Here is a 16722-nt window from a genome sequence, read left to right on the forward strand (position 1 = left end):
TAAATGTAAAAGGAATGATTGAATGAAAACCAGCATTTGTCAACTGCTATAGAAATGGTTGTTTAAGAAAAGAATCACCGATGGATTGTTTTCACTGTTAAAATTGTTAGATTTGCTCTTCCTGATTCCTCCCCACACAGTCAATCAGTCCACAGCTTTCAGCACATAATTATTGCAAATCTGTTCTTAAGCTGGTTTTCCTTGTGCCCATCCTGCCATGTGCCTGAGTACCTAAGATCAGGAAATACCCTCCCAGTATTGGATTAATGTCTCATCCCATCTGTTTAGATTCTCCAGACTTTTCAAGGAAACATTTAGCTTATTTTATATCAGTTTATATCAAGATGAGAGCTAGAGAAATTCCCTGGAAGCCTCTTTCACTGTCAGATAGTGTGAGTGCATTTTTAAAATTGCTGTTTTTAAAATCCAGGTAGGTAAGAAAGGGCTCTCTGTCTGGGAAACAGGTAAAAGGGAATCTGTTGAGGGTTAATAAGACTTTGGGGCCTCCTCTTGTATCATAGGACAGATTGGTAGGTAACTTCTTCTGCCTTGAAGAGAAGTGTTGAGAATTGGTGTAAGCTGATAGTCGTGCTACCCATATCCAAGGAGCCGTGGCTGCACGGGCGCAGGAGGGCCTAGAGGAGCTATCCCAAGTTGAAGGTCAGGAAGGGCGGGGGTGAGGAGATACCCCTCATCCAAGGTAAGGAGCAATGGCTGCGCTTTGCTGGAGCAGCCGTGAAGAGATACCCCACGCCTAAGGTAAGAGAAACCCAAGTAAGACGGTAGGTGTTGCAAGAGGGCATCAAAGGGCAAACACACTGAAACCATACTCACAGAAAACTAGTCAATCTAATCACACTAGGACCACAGCCTTGTCTAACTCAATGAAACTAAGCCATGCCCGTGGGGCAACCCAAGACGGGCGGGTCATGGTGGAGAGATCTGACAGAATGTGGTCCACTGGAGAAGGGAATGGCAAACCACGTCAGTATTCTTGCCTTGAGAACCCCATGAACAGTATGAAAAGACAAAATGATAGGATACTGAAAGAGAAACTCCCCAGGTCAGTAGGTGCGCAATATGCTACTGGAGATCAGTGGAGAAATAACTCCAGAAGGAATGAAGGGATGGAGCCAAAGCAAAAAGAATACCCAGCTGTGGATGTGACTGGTGATAGAAGCAAGGTCCGATGCTGTAAAGAGCAATATTGCATAGGAACCTGGATGTCAGGTCCATGAATCAAGGCAAATTGGAAGTGGTCAAACAAGAGATGGCAAGAGTGAATGTCGACATTCTAGGAATCAGCAAACTGAAATGGACTGGAATGGGTGAATTTAACTCAGATGACCATTATATCTACTACTGCGGGCAGGAATCCCTCAGAAGAAATGGAGTAGCCATCATGGTCAACAAAAGAGTCTGAAATGCAGTACTTGGATGCAATCTCAAAAACGAAAGAATGATCTCTGTTCGTTTCCAAGGCAAACCATTCAATATCACAGTAATCCAAGTCTATGCCCCAACCAGTAACTCTGAAGAAGCTGAAGCTGAACGGTTCTATGAAGACCTACAAGACCTTTTAGAACTAACACCCCCCAAAAATGTCCTCTTCATTATAGGTGACTGGAATGCAAAAGTAGGAAGTCAAGAAACACCTGGAGTAACAGGCAAATTTGGCCTTGGAATACGGAATGAAGCAGGGCAAAGACTAATAGAGTTTTGCCAAGAAAATGCACTGGTCATAACAAACACCCTCTTCCAACAACACAAGAGAAGACTCTACACATGGACATCACCAGATGGTCAACACCAAAATCAGATTGATTATATTCTTTGCAGCCAAAGATGGAGAAGCTCTATACAGTCAGCAAAAACAAGACCAGGAGCTGACTGTGGCTCAGACCATGCACTCCTTATTGCCAAATTCAGACTTAAATTGAAGAAAGTAGGGAAACCACTAGACCATTCAGGTATGACCTAAATCAAATCCCTTATGATTATACAGTGGAAGTGAGAAATAGATTTAAGGGCCTAGATCTGATAGATAGAGTGCCTGATGAACTATGGAATGAGGTTCGTGACATTGTACAGGAGACAGGGATCAAGACCATCCCCATGGAAAAGAAATGCAAAAAAGCAAAATGGCTGTCTGGGGAGGCCTTACACACAGCTGTGAAAAGAAGAGAAGCAAAAAGCAAAGGAGGAAAGGAAAGATATAAGCATCTGAATGCAGAGTTCCAAAGAATAGCAAGAAGAGATAAGAAAGCCTTTTTCAGCGATCAATGCAAAGAAATAGAGGAAAACAACAGAATGGGAAAGACTAGAGATCTCCTCAAGAAAATCAGAGAAACCAAAGGAACATTTCATGCAAAGATGAGCTTGATAAAGGGCAGAAATGGTATGGACCTAACAGAAGCCGAAATATTAAGAAGAGATGGCAAGAATACACAGAAGAACTGTATAAAAAAGATCTTCACAACCCAGATAATCATGATGGTGTGATCACTGACCTAGAGCCAGACATCCTGGAATGTGAAGTCAAGTGGGCCTTAGAAAGCATCACTAAGAACAAAGCTAGTGGAGGTGATAGAATTCCAGTTGAGCTATTCAAAATCCTGAAAGATGATGCTGTGAAAGTGCTGCACTCAATATGCCAGCAAATGTGGAAAACTCAGCAGTGGCCACAGGACTGGAAAAGGTCAGTTTTCATTCCAATCCCAAAGAAAGGCAATGCTAAAGAGTGCCCAAACTACCGCACAATTGCACTCATCTCACACACTAGTAAAGTAATGCTCAAAATTCTCCAAGCCAGGCTTCAACAATATGTGAACTGTGAACTTCCTGATGTTCAAGCTGGATTTAGAAAAGCAGAGGAACCAGAGATCAAATTGCCAACATGCGCTGGATCATGGAAAAAGCAAGAGAGTTCCAGAAAAACATCTATTTCTGCTTTACTGACTATGCCAAAGCCTTTGACTGTGTGGATCACAATTAACTGTGGAAAATTCTTCAAGAAATGGGAATACTAGACCACCTGATCTGCCTCTTGAGAAATTTCTATGCAGGTCAGGAAGTAACAGTTAGAACTGGACATGGAACAACAGACTGGTTCCAAATAGGAAAAGGAGTACGTCAAGGCTGTGTATTGTCACCCTGTTTATTTAACTTGTATGCAGAGTACATCATGAGAAACGCTGGACTGGAAGAAACACAAGCTGGAATCAAGATTGCCAGGAGAAATATCAATAACCTCACATATGCAGATGACACCACCCTTATGGCAGAAAGTGAAGAGGAACTAAAAAGCCTCTTGATGAAAGTGAAAGTGGAGAGTGAAAAAGTTGGCTTAAAACACAACATTCAGAAAACGAAGATCATGGCATCCGGTCCCATCACTTCATGGGAAATAGATGGGGAAACAGTGGAAACAGTGTCAGACTTTATTTTTCTGGGCTCCAAAATCACTGCAGATGGTGATTGCAGCCATGAAATTAAAAAAGACGCTTACTCCTTGGAAGGAAAGTTATGACCAACCTAGATAGCATATTCAAAAGCAGAGACATTACTTTGCCAACAAAGGTCCCTCTAGTCAAGGCTATGGTTTTTCCAGTGGTCATATATGGATGTGAGAGTTGGACTGTGAAGAAGGCTGAGCACTGAAGAATTGATGCTTTTGAACTGTGGTGTTGGAGAAGACTCTTGAGAGTCCCTTGGACTGCAAGGAGATCCAACCAGTCCATTCTGAAGGAGATCAGCCCTGGGATTTCTTTGAAAGGAATGATGTTAAACCTGAAACTCCAGTACTTTGACCACCTCATGGGAAGAGTTGACTCATTGGAAAAGACTCTGATGCTGGGAGGGATTGGGGGCAGGAGGAGAAGGGGACGACAGAGGATGAGATGGCTGGATGGCATCACCGACTCGATGGACATGAGTCTGAGTGAACTCCGGGAGTTGGTGATGGACAGGGAGGCCTGGCGTGCTGTGATTCATGGGGTCGCAAAGAGTCGGACACGACTCAGCGACTGATCTGATCTGATCTGATCTGATAGTTGTGCACAGCGTTTAGGTATTTTTTTGTTTCCGTTTGTTTTGCTGTTTGCTCCCTCCCACCTTGGTTCATAATTTGGAAGAGGTTTGAAATAAGTGAGTATTATCTACTACCCCAAACTTTGCTTCTCTGATGGCTCAGACAATAAACAATCTATCTGCAGTGCAGGAGACCCAGGTTCGATCACTGGTTTGGGAAGATCCCCTGGAGCGGGAAATTGAAACCCTCTCCAGTATTCTTGCTTGGAGACTTTCATGGACAGAAAGAGCCTGATGGGCTACTGTCCATGGGGTCGCAAAGAGTTGGACACGACTGAGTGACTAACCCTTTCCCCTTTCCTGTTAGCAAGTAAGCAGGAAAAGTTTATGTACCTTGTTTTTAGAACTTGTTAAAAAGCCTCAGTTCTTTGACCTTGCTTAATAGTTCCTTCAAGGCAGACAGGGCAGCATTCAGAGGTTGAATTCTGTTACCTTTTCCATAATTATCAGGTAACTACAAATCCTTTTAAACCAACAGATGTATTCAGGGCCATTTAGAGATCAAACATCAAGTTCACCTCCATGGGGAGAGCCTTTCTGGATTCTTATATTTGGTTCATACTACAGGGGAAAATGTCTCTAAGGTATGTTTGCTACTCTGCCCGGAGCCAGTGTGGGGAACTCCACCCGTGGCCAAGGTCATGAGGAAGGAGGTCGGCATACGCAAAGGTGGGATCGAGCCTCAGGAGTCCCCCTGGAAATTCTCGAGCACTTACCCCCAAAACCAGAGTCTGCCTACTTTACTGCTTTGTGCTCTCACCTACACCTCTGACTTTACGGGGGGCTGTCCCCCACCACCTCTCTTTGAAAAAGAGTTAACTTATAGCTCCAGTTAATAAAGTTCCTGGGTGTGACAAGAGTGTTTTAGTTCACAACCGTGAGAGGCATGAGATGTTCTAAACTGTCTGAATACAGATTCCTTTGAGCAGTTAAAAGATTGATTAGAAATTGTATTGGTGAAGGGTTTTTCACTTGTTGGGCCAATGTTTGCTGCTAAGTTTCCATATCCCTTACCTGCTGTGTTCCTGGCAGTGTATTGATTAATATAATTGGTGTAAGTAGTAGCTTTAATGTTTGTAACCTTGGACCCTTGAGTTAATTCTTTTTCTTGTTATAGCCCACCACACCTTTGCCCTATAGGAATGCAACTTTATCTAATGCTTTTGGAGGGTGGCCCCTGACTAATCACCTTTAGAGAAAAATAAGTTTTCTGAAGAAAGGGTCTTAAAATGTTAACAGGCCTCAGGGCCAGAAGATGATGCAAATCACCTAAACTTTTGCATATGATAAGTTTGCAGGAAGAAAGCCTGGCTTACTGCAGGACTCTACCCCTTACCCCATTATCCTCTATGTATAACTTAAGGTATAAAAACTACTTTGGAAAATAAAGTGCGGGCCTTGTTTACCGAAACTTGGTCTCCCCATGTTGTTCTTTCTCTTTGGAATTTTATTAGCTTTCCACGTTAACCAAGTTATTCAGTCTTTTCTCCACTAAATTTTCTCACTGAGCTATCCTTATTTAACCACTCTTTATATCCTTAATTAACATTTAATTAAACAATTGTTTCCTGATCCTCGCCGACGCCGTCCCTCTTTGAATTCCCTGGATCCACCGGGGCTGGACCCCAGCACTACTCCACATATTCTTGACTATTTTTAATTTTGCGTATGACTGCCCTTTTCTAGATTATTCACATTAATTAGTAAGCCACTAGTTTCACCAATTAAAATACTTGCTAACATTTGTTATACTGATGATCAAAGTCTTAGGTGTTAATATGAATAACGCGAGTACTTATATTATGTATTGTAATGAGAATAGGGAGAATGGAAGTGCTTGTGATGGTTGCTTCTGGAGCATCACCTTTTGGATAAGATGTGGGTTGAATGTGGAGTTGTTTTTAGGGCAACCTCCTGCCTTTAGAGTTAAAAACTGAACCAACTAGCATGCAAAAAATATCACACTGCCCATGCTGAAGTATTAAAAAGTAAATTATAAAAGTTGCAGTGATATTGGGGGAAGAGGAGGTGGTCTATAATATCAGGCTGTGCCCAGGAATTCCAATCCCAAGAGGTTCTTGATGAAAACAAAGTATGTGATCAAATGCACTGGGAAAACATTGCATTCTATAGTGCCATTTTGGAAACTAAAAATGCACGTTAACTATTTGGAGATCAATATCCTACAATATAGGGACCTGCTTAGCTTTGTTTAACCCTGTGTATCCCAAACTTAGTTGACCACAGAGTTCTTTCTTTTTCCATCACACTCTTGAAATTAATTTTCCTTAGGACACTTTAAAAATCACTTCTTTAGAGATTATAGAAGAAGTTTTCTTAACCAACATCCACTTAACTGACACTCAGCATTCCCTTCGTAAAACTTGGGATTGATCGTTCTTTATCTAACATTCTCTCCTGTCACTGATTCACATGCTTACAAAGAGTCAATTGAGTTTTTTTCCCCAAAGCCTGTTTATTCCATTTGTACTTGTAATTAAAAATGCATAACTTAATTAAATATTACATAATCCTGTGACTTGTGAGTACAAATTATAAAGAGCTATTGTTTCTTTGAAAAATAAATTGAATGCTTTGGAAAGACACAGTCAAGGAGAATTTCTGAAAGTGTTGTTAAATTAGGTGAGATCAGGCAAACTATTAAATATTTGGGAAAAAATAATAAAGTATTTCTTATGTAGATTGCTTTGCAAATTTCTTTTTGTCATTGATTCAATTTAGAGAAACTGCAATGTATCATTACTCAAGAAAGATTAACTGTATAACTTGAATTAGTGGATTCATTCTCAAAGTCTTACATACATTTAAATAAAATATCTAAGGTCCATATGTACCAATTTTTATGATTTCTTACTTTTACTCTACTTTCAGGCCCTGTGGGTGTCAGATAAAAGGGCTTGTGTTCTAGTGAGAGAGAACTGAAGAGGAGCCGTCACAAAGGGAAGTGTATATATTCCCTGTGGCATGTTTTTAAATATTCAGCACAGATTTTTTCTGTGTCTCTTAAGCCAGGCTATGTTGTCTTTAGAACCTTTGCCCCCCTTGACTTGCTGCCTTCATGTTTCATTACAAATCCATGGAATTGCTTAGTGCCCATAATGCTATTAAACTTTTCCTTTTTCTTTGGGAGCAATCCATCCATATACACATATATATCCTTTTGAATCCAGTCCTCTGTTTTGGTTTACCTTTATTTATTACTAAGGTATATTTTTCTATGTTATTTTTTAGTAAAAATTCTTAAAGACTATGCAGTACATAACATTTGATTTATGTCTAGGTTCTCTTATGTCATGGTAGTCTACAATGTAAGGTTATGTTGCTATTTAAGAATTTTTATAATCTGTACACATATGTGCTGTGTAAACAAAACAGCTACCTTGTTGTGGACCAGTTTTTTCATTTGAAATGAATAATGCAGCAATAATTTCTCAGATTTTATTTAAGGCTGTATTTGTACAGAGATCTGTAGTTTATAAAAGCGGCGAAGCAAGGAACTGCTTTTGTTATGCATAAAGCAGAACAAAAAGAGAAAATATTGCCTGATTCTTTCATTAAAAAAAAAAAAGACAGCGAAATTTGGAATTCACTCAATTTTTACCTTGTTTTTTTCCCCACAAATGCCAGAAGCAGAGCCATAAGACAGCAATTTGTCAAACAATTAAGCTGGTATTTGAATATGAAAAGGATATTTCCACCCAGTGCAATATTTCTTTTTTTGAAATGTTGAAAACCCTTCTATTAGAGTAGTAATTGAGTGAATGCTTAAAAAACAGCTTGGTTCATTTTGACAGATCCTTTGTACACTTTTTGGAGGGTAGAATGTAGTGGGATGTAGGGGAAAGGTTTTATTCATTTCAATTTTTCAATTCTGAGGTCAGAATGTAGTGGGATGAAGGGGGAAGGTTTATCACTGTCAAGAAGAGGAGTAGATGATGTGACTCTTTTAGAGGATCTGCCTGTAGTTGTTTTAGATTCAACATGAAAACATTATTCTAGATTCTAGTGACCTATCTGCCCATGCTTTATGCTAAGCAGCATGGATTGTTTGCTGTCAATGCCCATAGAAATTTTAGGGAGACTTCTTGATGTTATGTTGACATCTTATTCCTCTAGGTAATGAAATTATTTTCAATCACACCCCTTGTGGAATTGATACATAGTTACCTTAACAGGATTTGTTTATTATAGCAGGAATGAAATCTTTTCTTGTTTCTTGGTATATCTGCATGGACTGTTTTACTTTCTTTTTTAAAAAATAAACTTATTTACTTTTACCTGGAGGATAATTGTTTTACAGTATTGTGTTGGCTTCTGCCATACATCAACATGAATCAGCCATGGGTATACATATATCCCCTCTCTCTTGAAACTTCTTCCCACTTCCCACCCCATCCCATCCCTCTAGGTTGTCGTAGAGCTCTGGATTTGAGTTCCCTACCTCTTAACAGCACATTCCTATTGGGCATCTATTTAACATATGGTAATGTATATGTTAAAAGACGCTTACTCTTTGGAAGGAAAGTTATGACCAACCTAGACAGCATATTGAAAAGCAGAGACATTACTTTGCCAACAAAGGTCCCTCTAGTCAAGGCTATGGTTTTTCCAGTGGTCATGTATGGATGTGAGAGTTGGACTGTGAAGAAAGCTGAGCGCCGAAGAATTGATGCTTTTGAACTGTGGTTTTGGAGAAGACTCTTGAGAGTCCCTTAGACTGCAAGGAGATCCAACCAGTCCATTCTAAAGGAGATCAGTCCTGGGATTTCTTTGGAGGGAATGATTCTAAAGCTGAAACTCCAGTACTTTGGCCACCTCATGCGAAGAGTTGACTCATTGGAAAAGACCCTGATGCTGGGAGGAGTTGGGGGCAGGAGGAGAAGGGGATGACAGAGGATGAGATGGCTGGATGGCATCACCGACTCGATGGCGATGAGTCTGAGTGAACTCCGGGTGCTGGTGATGGACAGGGAGGCCTGGTGTGCTGCGATTCATGGGGTCGCAAAGAGTCGGACATGACCGAGCAACTGAACTGAACTGAACTGAATGTATATGTTTCAATGCTACTCTCCCAATTCATCCCATCCTCTCCTTCTCCCACTGTGTCCACAAGTCTGTTCACTATGTGTGTGTTTCCATTGCTGCCCCACATACATGTTCATCAGTACCATCTTTCTAGATTCCATATATTTGTTAGTATATGATATTCACTTTTCTCTTCCTGACTTCACTGTGTATAATAGGCTCTAGGTTCATCTACCTCAGAACTGACTCAAATGTGTTCTTTTTTATGGCTGAGTAATATACCAATGTGTATATGTATCACAACTTCTTTATCCTTTCACCTGTCGATGGACATCTAGGCTGCTCCCATGTCCTAGCTATTGTAAACAGTGCTGCAGTGAACACTGGGGTACATGTGTTTTTTTCAGTTATGGTTTCCTCAGTATATATGCCTGACAGTAGAACTCCTGGGTCATATGGTAGTTTTATTTCTAGTTTTTAAAGAAATTTCCATACTGTTGTCCATAGTGGCTGTATCAATTTACATTCCTACCAGCAGCGCAAGAGGGTTCCCTTTTTTCCATACCTTCTCCAGCATTTATTGATCATGGCATCTGGTCCTATCACTTCATAACAAATAATAGATAAGGAAACAATGGAAACAGTGACAGACTGTATTTTGGGGGACTCTAAAATCACTGCAGATGGTGACTGCATCCATGAAATTAAAAGATGCTTGCTCCTTGGAAGAAAAGTTATGGACAAACTCGACAGCATATTAAAAAGCAGAGACATTATTTTGCCAACAAAGGTCCATCTAGTCAAAGCTATGGTTTTTCCAGTGGTCATGTATGGATGTGAGTTGGACTATAAAGAAAGCTGAGCACTGAAGAATTGATGCTTTTGAACTGTGGTTTGGAGAAGATTCTTGAGAGTCCCTTGGACTGCAAGGAGATTCAACCAGTCCATCCTAAAGGAAATCAGTTCTGAACGTTCATTGGAAGGACTGATGCTGAAGCTGAAACTCCAATACTTTGGCCACCTGATGTGAAGAACTGACTCATTGGAACAGACCCTGATGCTGGGAAAGATTGAAGGCGGGAGGAGAAGGGGATGACAGAGGATGAGATGGTTGGATGGCATCACCGACTCGATGGACATGAGTTTGAGTAAGCTACGGGAGTTGGTAATAGACAGAGAAGCCTGGCATGCTGCAGTCCATGGGGTTTCAAAGAATTGGACATGACTGATCAACTGAACTGAACTGAAGTCTCATGAAGGCAGTATGACTTCTATTTTTGTTTTATTGTAATTGAATTCTTAAACATCTTTCTTGGGGGCTTTTCATGTTTCTGATTGTTTTTTATGTTTCTGATTGTTTCTGATTCTTTTTTGCTTCTTTAGGGTCAATTTATAGGATCTCAGTATAGCACTTTCAATGTGCTATATTGTGGGAACTTCTGTTATTTAGTAAGAATAGATGTTTTAAATGTGCAATCACATCACTCTCTTAGTAAACATCTATGGGTCAGATAACTGCTAAGAAATAGAGATATTAAGATAAATGAGAGAATTTTTTGAAAGTTTTTTCAGTATTCCTTTTTGAGTTACTACTTGAAAATGTATAGTATACTACAAAACTTGTAATTGAAATGGAGAACCTATGTTATTTGTTAGAATGGGCAAACATATCTCTTGGTCCACATGAAAAACATTAGGGTGACATTTAAATTGGAGTTAGGAACTGGGAATGGATCAGGCATGAACAGTGTCCTAAATAGGACAAAACTGTGTCTTAAATAGTACTCAGTATCCAAATTCAAGAGTAATATTTGCAATAGTATTTCTTGCTGGTGTACTTACTTTTTTGACTTATTTCATAGAAGTCACAAAGCATCCTGGTGTTCCCAGTATAGGTAGCTAGTTGAGGAATTTAGGGGAAAATACAAGCAAAATGTGACAGAATTTTATCAGGTGAGCATGGGCTCATTTGAAAAACTGGCTTTTGGGCTTCACATTTTGGGCAATCAGCATGGTGGTCCCTTTAGTGATTATTTCACAGAAGTTAATATTTGCAGCTTTTGCTCCCTTTGAGAATGCAACCACTGTAATACTATCACATGTTGTTGAGAGCAAAGGAAGTAGGGAAAAGAGGCCTCTTTTTAGCTTTGCTCTAAATCCCATCATTGGTCTTCTTTGTCCTGGTGGAGACAGAGCAGATGCAGAGAGAAACCTAGCGCCCAGCAATAGTGCAGTGCGTCCAGGCTACTGCTCCCTGGGAATGGGATTTCAGCTTCTGGCAAGGACCTGGGGAAGTTTATGAGCTTTCCTACAAGCTATTTTCTCTTCTCTGAGAGGCTGTCCTCTTCAGGTCCAAGAATAGTGAGGCTGCACTGCTGTCTATTCTGCAGACTCCATAATAAGTTGTGAGAAAACATGTCCCCATATATTTTAAGTTATGTACATGGCCAATTGGACAATGAAAGGGCAATAAGCAAATTGTAAGGACTGTTTAAGAACCTGGTCAGTGTGAAGTTGGGGAGTTAAGTCTCTTGCTTAAGTTGCTCCCAGTTTGAAATCTTCTTAGTACGCTGGCTGACAGCAGTGTTAGTTGGAGATCTCTTAATCCCTGTATAGATCTACATCTCTCTAAAGTAAATCACTTGACCTTTTTTTCTGTCTAACATTGCAGGGGATGGCTTAGGAGATTAACCTTTAGATCTGAAAAGTCTGCAAACGGCTTCTCTACTTGATAATTTTGAATTTTATTTAGCTTTGTTGGTCTTTTGAGCTTTCCAAAGGAAATAAATTCACCATTGAAATGCAAATATAATCATTATTTTCTTGTCTTGTGGAGTATATTTTTGCTGAAATAAGTAATGTACTGTTTTTAAAATCCCAACTACAGTGTTTTTATTTTTTTTTTTTTACATTTAGTAATTCATGTATTATTCTTTCTAGGTAATTATAGAATTTTTCAGTCAGTAATTTACTAAGCATATATCATATTTTCAGTGTTGTGTAAAGATTGGGAGCATACAAAAGAAATCTGAGGCACAGTTCATGTTTTTATGTTGGATATAATATTGTAGAGAAGTTAAGCCAAATCAGAGGAAATGTTCTAAAGAACAAGAATTAAATGTTCAACTGTGTAGTACTCACATGTAAGTCAATAGTAAATATGGATGGATGAATGAGTGAATGAATGAATAAAAGTGTTCTTTCAAGAAAGAAATCATTGTGAATTCTGTGTGTAGTGGAATAGATGGAATATGAGCAGAACCCATGAAGAATGAATAGGATTTGGCAAGTAGACAGAAATGGAAGAAAAATGGTCCTAATACAGGGAACAAAGGTGAAACGGTAAAGGTGAGCGTGCCATGTTTGGGACCCTGAGAGAAGAGGCCAAGGTGACCAGAGGATAGGCTTAGTATGCAGGAGGAATGAAAAAATAAAGTTGGGCAGCCCCCCTTCTTCTTTGATGTTGTTCAGTTGCCAAGTTGTGTCTGACTCTTTGACACCCCATGGATTGTAGAGCACCAGGCTTCCCTGTCCTTCACTATCTCCCGGAGTTTGCTCAAATGCATGTCTACTGAGTTGGTGTTGCTATCTAACTAACTCATCCTCTGCTGCCCCCTTCTCGTTTTGCCTTCAATCTTTTCCAGCATCAGGGTCTTTTCTAGTGTGTTGGCTCTTCTCATCAGGTGACTACCTTATGATGATTCAGCTTCAGCATCCAGTCTTCTTTGATAAGTGAATCTCAGTTCTGGGCCTGTCCTCAAATGATGGCTCATGATTGGTTTAATCCACTCATGACAGTCTATTTCCCAGCCTCCTTTGCAAATAGAACAGCCCTGTGACCTCATTCTGGCCAACGTGAAGACAGTTGATGGCACTTATGGAAAAGCTTTTTAAATTTGATAACATGTTTATGATAACATGCAGGAACTTCCCTTTCCCCTTTTCCTTGCCTTGAATGAAAATGTAAAGCCTAGAGCCATATGGCAACTTTGCTACAACTAGGAAAAGGCTAAGAGGTGTTGTCTCTAACACCACTGAACTGCTTTACCTATACCAAGAGAAGCCTGGACTTCCTGTTATGTGAGAAAAATCAAACTGTTTATATTTTATGTTATATAGCACTCTAAGTCAGTTTTTAAAAGTTACTTGCGGTGTTTTGACATTATTTTAAGATGACTAACCTGTAATAGTGTGCAAGGTGAATTGAAAGGGGTAAAAATTAAGGTGGTTGTCATAGCAAAATAGGCCTGGGATGAAGAGGTTTTTGTACAAGACTTATGGCAAGGGGAATAGGAGGGAAGCAGACATCTCTGGAAGTTGGGAGCTCCCCAGGTGGCAGTAGTGGTAAAGAACCCACCTGCCAATGAAGGAGATGGAAGAGATGAAGTTTCAAGCCCTGGGTCGGAAATATCCCCTGGAGGAGGAAATGGCAACCCACTCCAGTATTCTTGCCTGGAGAATCCCATGGACAGAGGAGTCTCCTCTACAGTCTGTGGGGTCAAAAGAGTCAGACACAACTGAAGAGACAACACGCAGGCATTTCTAAGAGAAAGCCACATAACTTCAGGGTTTCTAAACAAGAAAATTAGTGGGATAGCCATACCACTTTAACAATATGCAGATATGATAAAAATGAATCCTCTTTTAAGGCATATTGAGGCTTGGATGATGATGGGACATCCAGGTAGAAATGTTCAGTAAACAGTTTAGAAACAGAGCATTTAAATTCAGATGGTCTGTAGGTTGCTTATGACCTTGGATGTGGACAGAGAGAAAAGTATTAAATAATATCTCTGGTTATAAGTTGAGAGGAAGAACAGAGGTCGGTAGTATAAACATGGAGACAGAGAAAGGAGATAAGACAGGGTTGAAGATTAAATAGGGTTCAACGCCATCGAAGCAAAAGGCATTGGTAGGGTGCTTAAGAAAGGCATGTTGCCAGGATGAATGTGGTCTTCATCAGTATCCAATGCTCTAGAGAAATCAAGGAAAGTGAAGACTGAGGAGAGAAGTGAATCTGGTAAAAGCAGAATGATTTCCAGGAAAGGAATCTCTGCCGACTTGAGAGCCACACACATTAGCTGCCCAGATTTGGGAAGAAGATGGAGGGTTGTGAGTGGGAAGGGAAGGGAGTAGAAACTGAGGGTGGTAGAGAAAGATCATTCATTGAGAATATTGGAGATTGAGAAGGCTGATTCTTACAGAGGTGGTAGACTTACCAAAAGATGGCTTTAAAAAGATGATAAACCAGGAAGGAAGTAGTAGAAAGTTTCAAACCCAGCAAAATAAGGTTATTGGTGATGTTCGAGAAATATTTTATTTCTTTATTATTATTTTTTAAAATTAATTTATTTTTAATTGAAGGATAATTGCTTCACAGAATTTTGCTGTTTTCTGTCAAACCTCAACATGAGTCAGCCATAAGTATACATATATCCTCTCCCTTTTGAAACTCCCATCTCCCTCCCCATCCAACCCATCTAGGTTGATTCAGAGCCTCTGTTTGAGTTTCCTGAGCCATACAGCAAATTCCTGTTGGCTATCTATTTTTACATATGGTAATGTAAGTTTCCATGTTACTTTTTCCATACATCTCACCCTCTCCTCCCCTTTCCCCATGTCCATAAGTCTATTCTGTCTGTTTCTCCATTGTTGCCCTTGAATAAATTCTTCAGTACCATTTTTCTAGATTCTATATATATGTGTTAGAATATGATATTTATCTTTCTGTTTTTTACTTACTTCACTCTGTATAATGGGTTCTAGGTTCATCCACCTTATTAGAATTGACTCAAAGGCATTCCTTTTTATGGCCGAGTAATATTCCAGTGTGCTGTCTACAAGAAAGCCACTTCAGACCTAAAGACACATATAGACTGAAAGTGAGGGGATGGAAAAATATATTCCATGCAAATGGGAAGCAAAAGAAAGCTGAAGTAGCAATCCTCATATCAGACAAAATAGACATTAAAGAAGATTATAAGAGATAAGGAAGGACACTACATAATGATCAAGGGATCAATCCAAGAGGAAGACATAACAATTGTAAATATCTTTGCACCCAATATAGGAGCTCCTCAGTACATGAGACAAACACTAACAGGCATAACAAGAGAAAATGACAGTAATGCAATAGTAGTAGGAGACTTTAACACCCCACTCACACCAATGGCTGATCATCAAAACAGAAGTATTTTGTTTTTAGGGAGATTCAGACACTCCTCTGAAGTTGGAGGCCAGGACAACCATGGAGTTGTAGAAACTAGTGTTAATAGCTGTAAGCAAATATACTTGGTTGTGTCTGTCTCCACAGGGTAGGTGACATCAGGTGTTGGGAGCTGGGAGGGTGGTGAGGAGAAGTGATGAGGGAACTTGGGAGGGACTAACTCTGAAGCAGCTATTGTGAGGATGTGTGTGAATGAGGCATCTGTTCAAAGATCAGCAGGCCTACCCTAAGTGAGACGGCAGCCATCCTTGTCAAGGGCAAGGCTGCCTGATACTGTGTCTTCTTTCTCAGGTGGGTCCTTAGCAGAGAACTAGAAACTGAGAAGGAGACCCAGCACTGGGTGGAGATTTCATGCAGAGTAGCAAAGGTGAGAGAGTCTAGAACAATGTTCCTGGGGAGGGAAGAGGGTGAGAAGTCCTGTGTGCCAGGAAGAGGGAAGACCTTCCAGAGGTCAAAGAACAGATGTGGAGGGTGTGATGGGGGGAAGTGGCCAAGAAAGGACCTGAGGAGAATAAATGTGGATCTCAAATGCCAAGCGGGACTGCCAGGTGGCTAGGGGTAAATATTGCCTTTAGTACTTGGACACAGTAGCTTGTTAGGAATAGAAGTTTTTGTTTTTTTTTTCAAAGAAAAAAAGTCACTTGGATGAAATTACATGTTTCAAAATGTACTGGTGTATTATTTACTTAGAAATACAATTTAGGCTGAGTATAAGTTAGGCACAAATCTAATAAGCTTTATGTCACTTAGGTTAGACATCCTAAATATGAAATAAAGAGCATTGACATGCCAATTCCAGCAGTATTTTACCTTTCCATGTATTCAACTATACCCTTGGTGGACTCAGCCTGGGGTTTCTGACAATGTGGCTGAAACCTGCCATCCTTTCCAGTGTGTCTTCTACTAATCTCTGTGAAGCACAATTTTTAATAAGGTTCTTAAAAAGCACACTAAGGAATTAGCAGATGGCATATGGCATGAGTTCCTGGTGTTACCTCCACACTGTAACTGAAATATATAAGGACCTTTGCTTTCAGCTCAGGAGAAATCCTGTGAAACTCAAGTTTATATTAATTTATTAAGGGATCATTTCTGTATATTGGGACTGATTTTCATGTATGTGTTATGCATGCGTGTTCAGTTGTTCAGTCATGTCTGACTCTTTGCAACCCCTCAGACTGCAGCCTGCTAGGCTCCTCTGTCCATGGGATTCTCCAGGCAAGATGGAGTGGATTGCCATTTCTTCGTCTAGATATGTATTAGAGCACCAGTTTTATTATATAAAAACTGTATGTAAAAACTATATATACACAGTAAGGAATAGAAATGATAGATGCAACTCATGAGGACCTTAGTAGGTC

General features: G+C 40.0%; 1 protein-coding gene across 2 annotated transcripts in view; it reads left to right on the forward strand.

The window, feature by feature from the left end:
• The window catches only part of PLCL1 (phospholipase C like 1 (inactive)), a 367636-nt gene that overhangs the window by 233951 nt on the left and 116963 nt on the right, over window positions 1–16722 (forward strand). The window lies entirely within an intron of this gene.

The sequence above is a fragment of the Bubalus bubalis genome, chromosome 2, assembly GCF_019923935.1.
Source record: "Bubalus bubalis isolate 160015118507 breed Murrah chromosome 2, NDDB_SH_1, whole genome shotgun sequence".
NCBI classification, from domain to species: domain Eukaryota; kingdom Metazoa; phylum Chordata; class Mammalia; order Artiodactyla; family Bovidae; genus Bubalus; species Bubalus bubalis.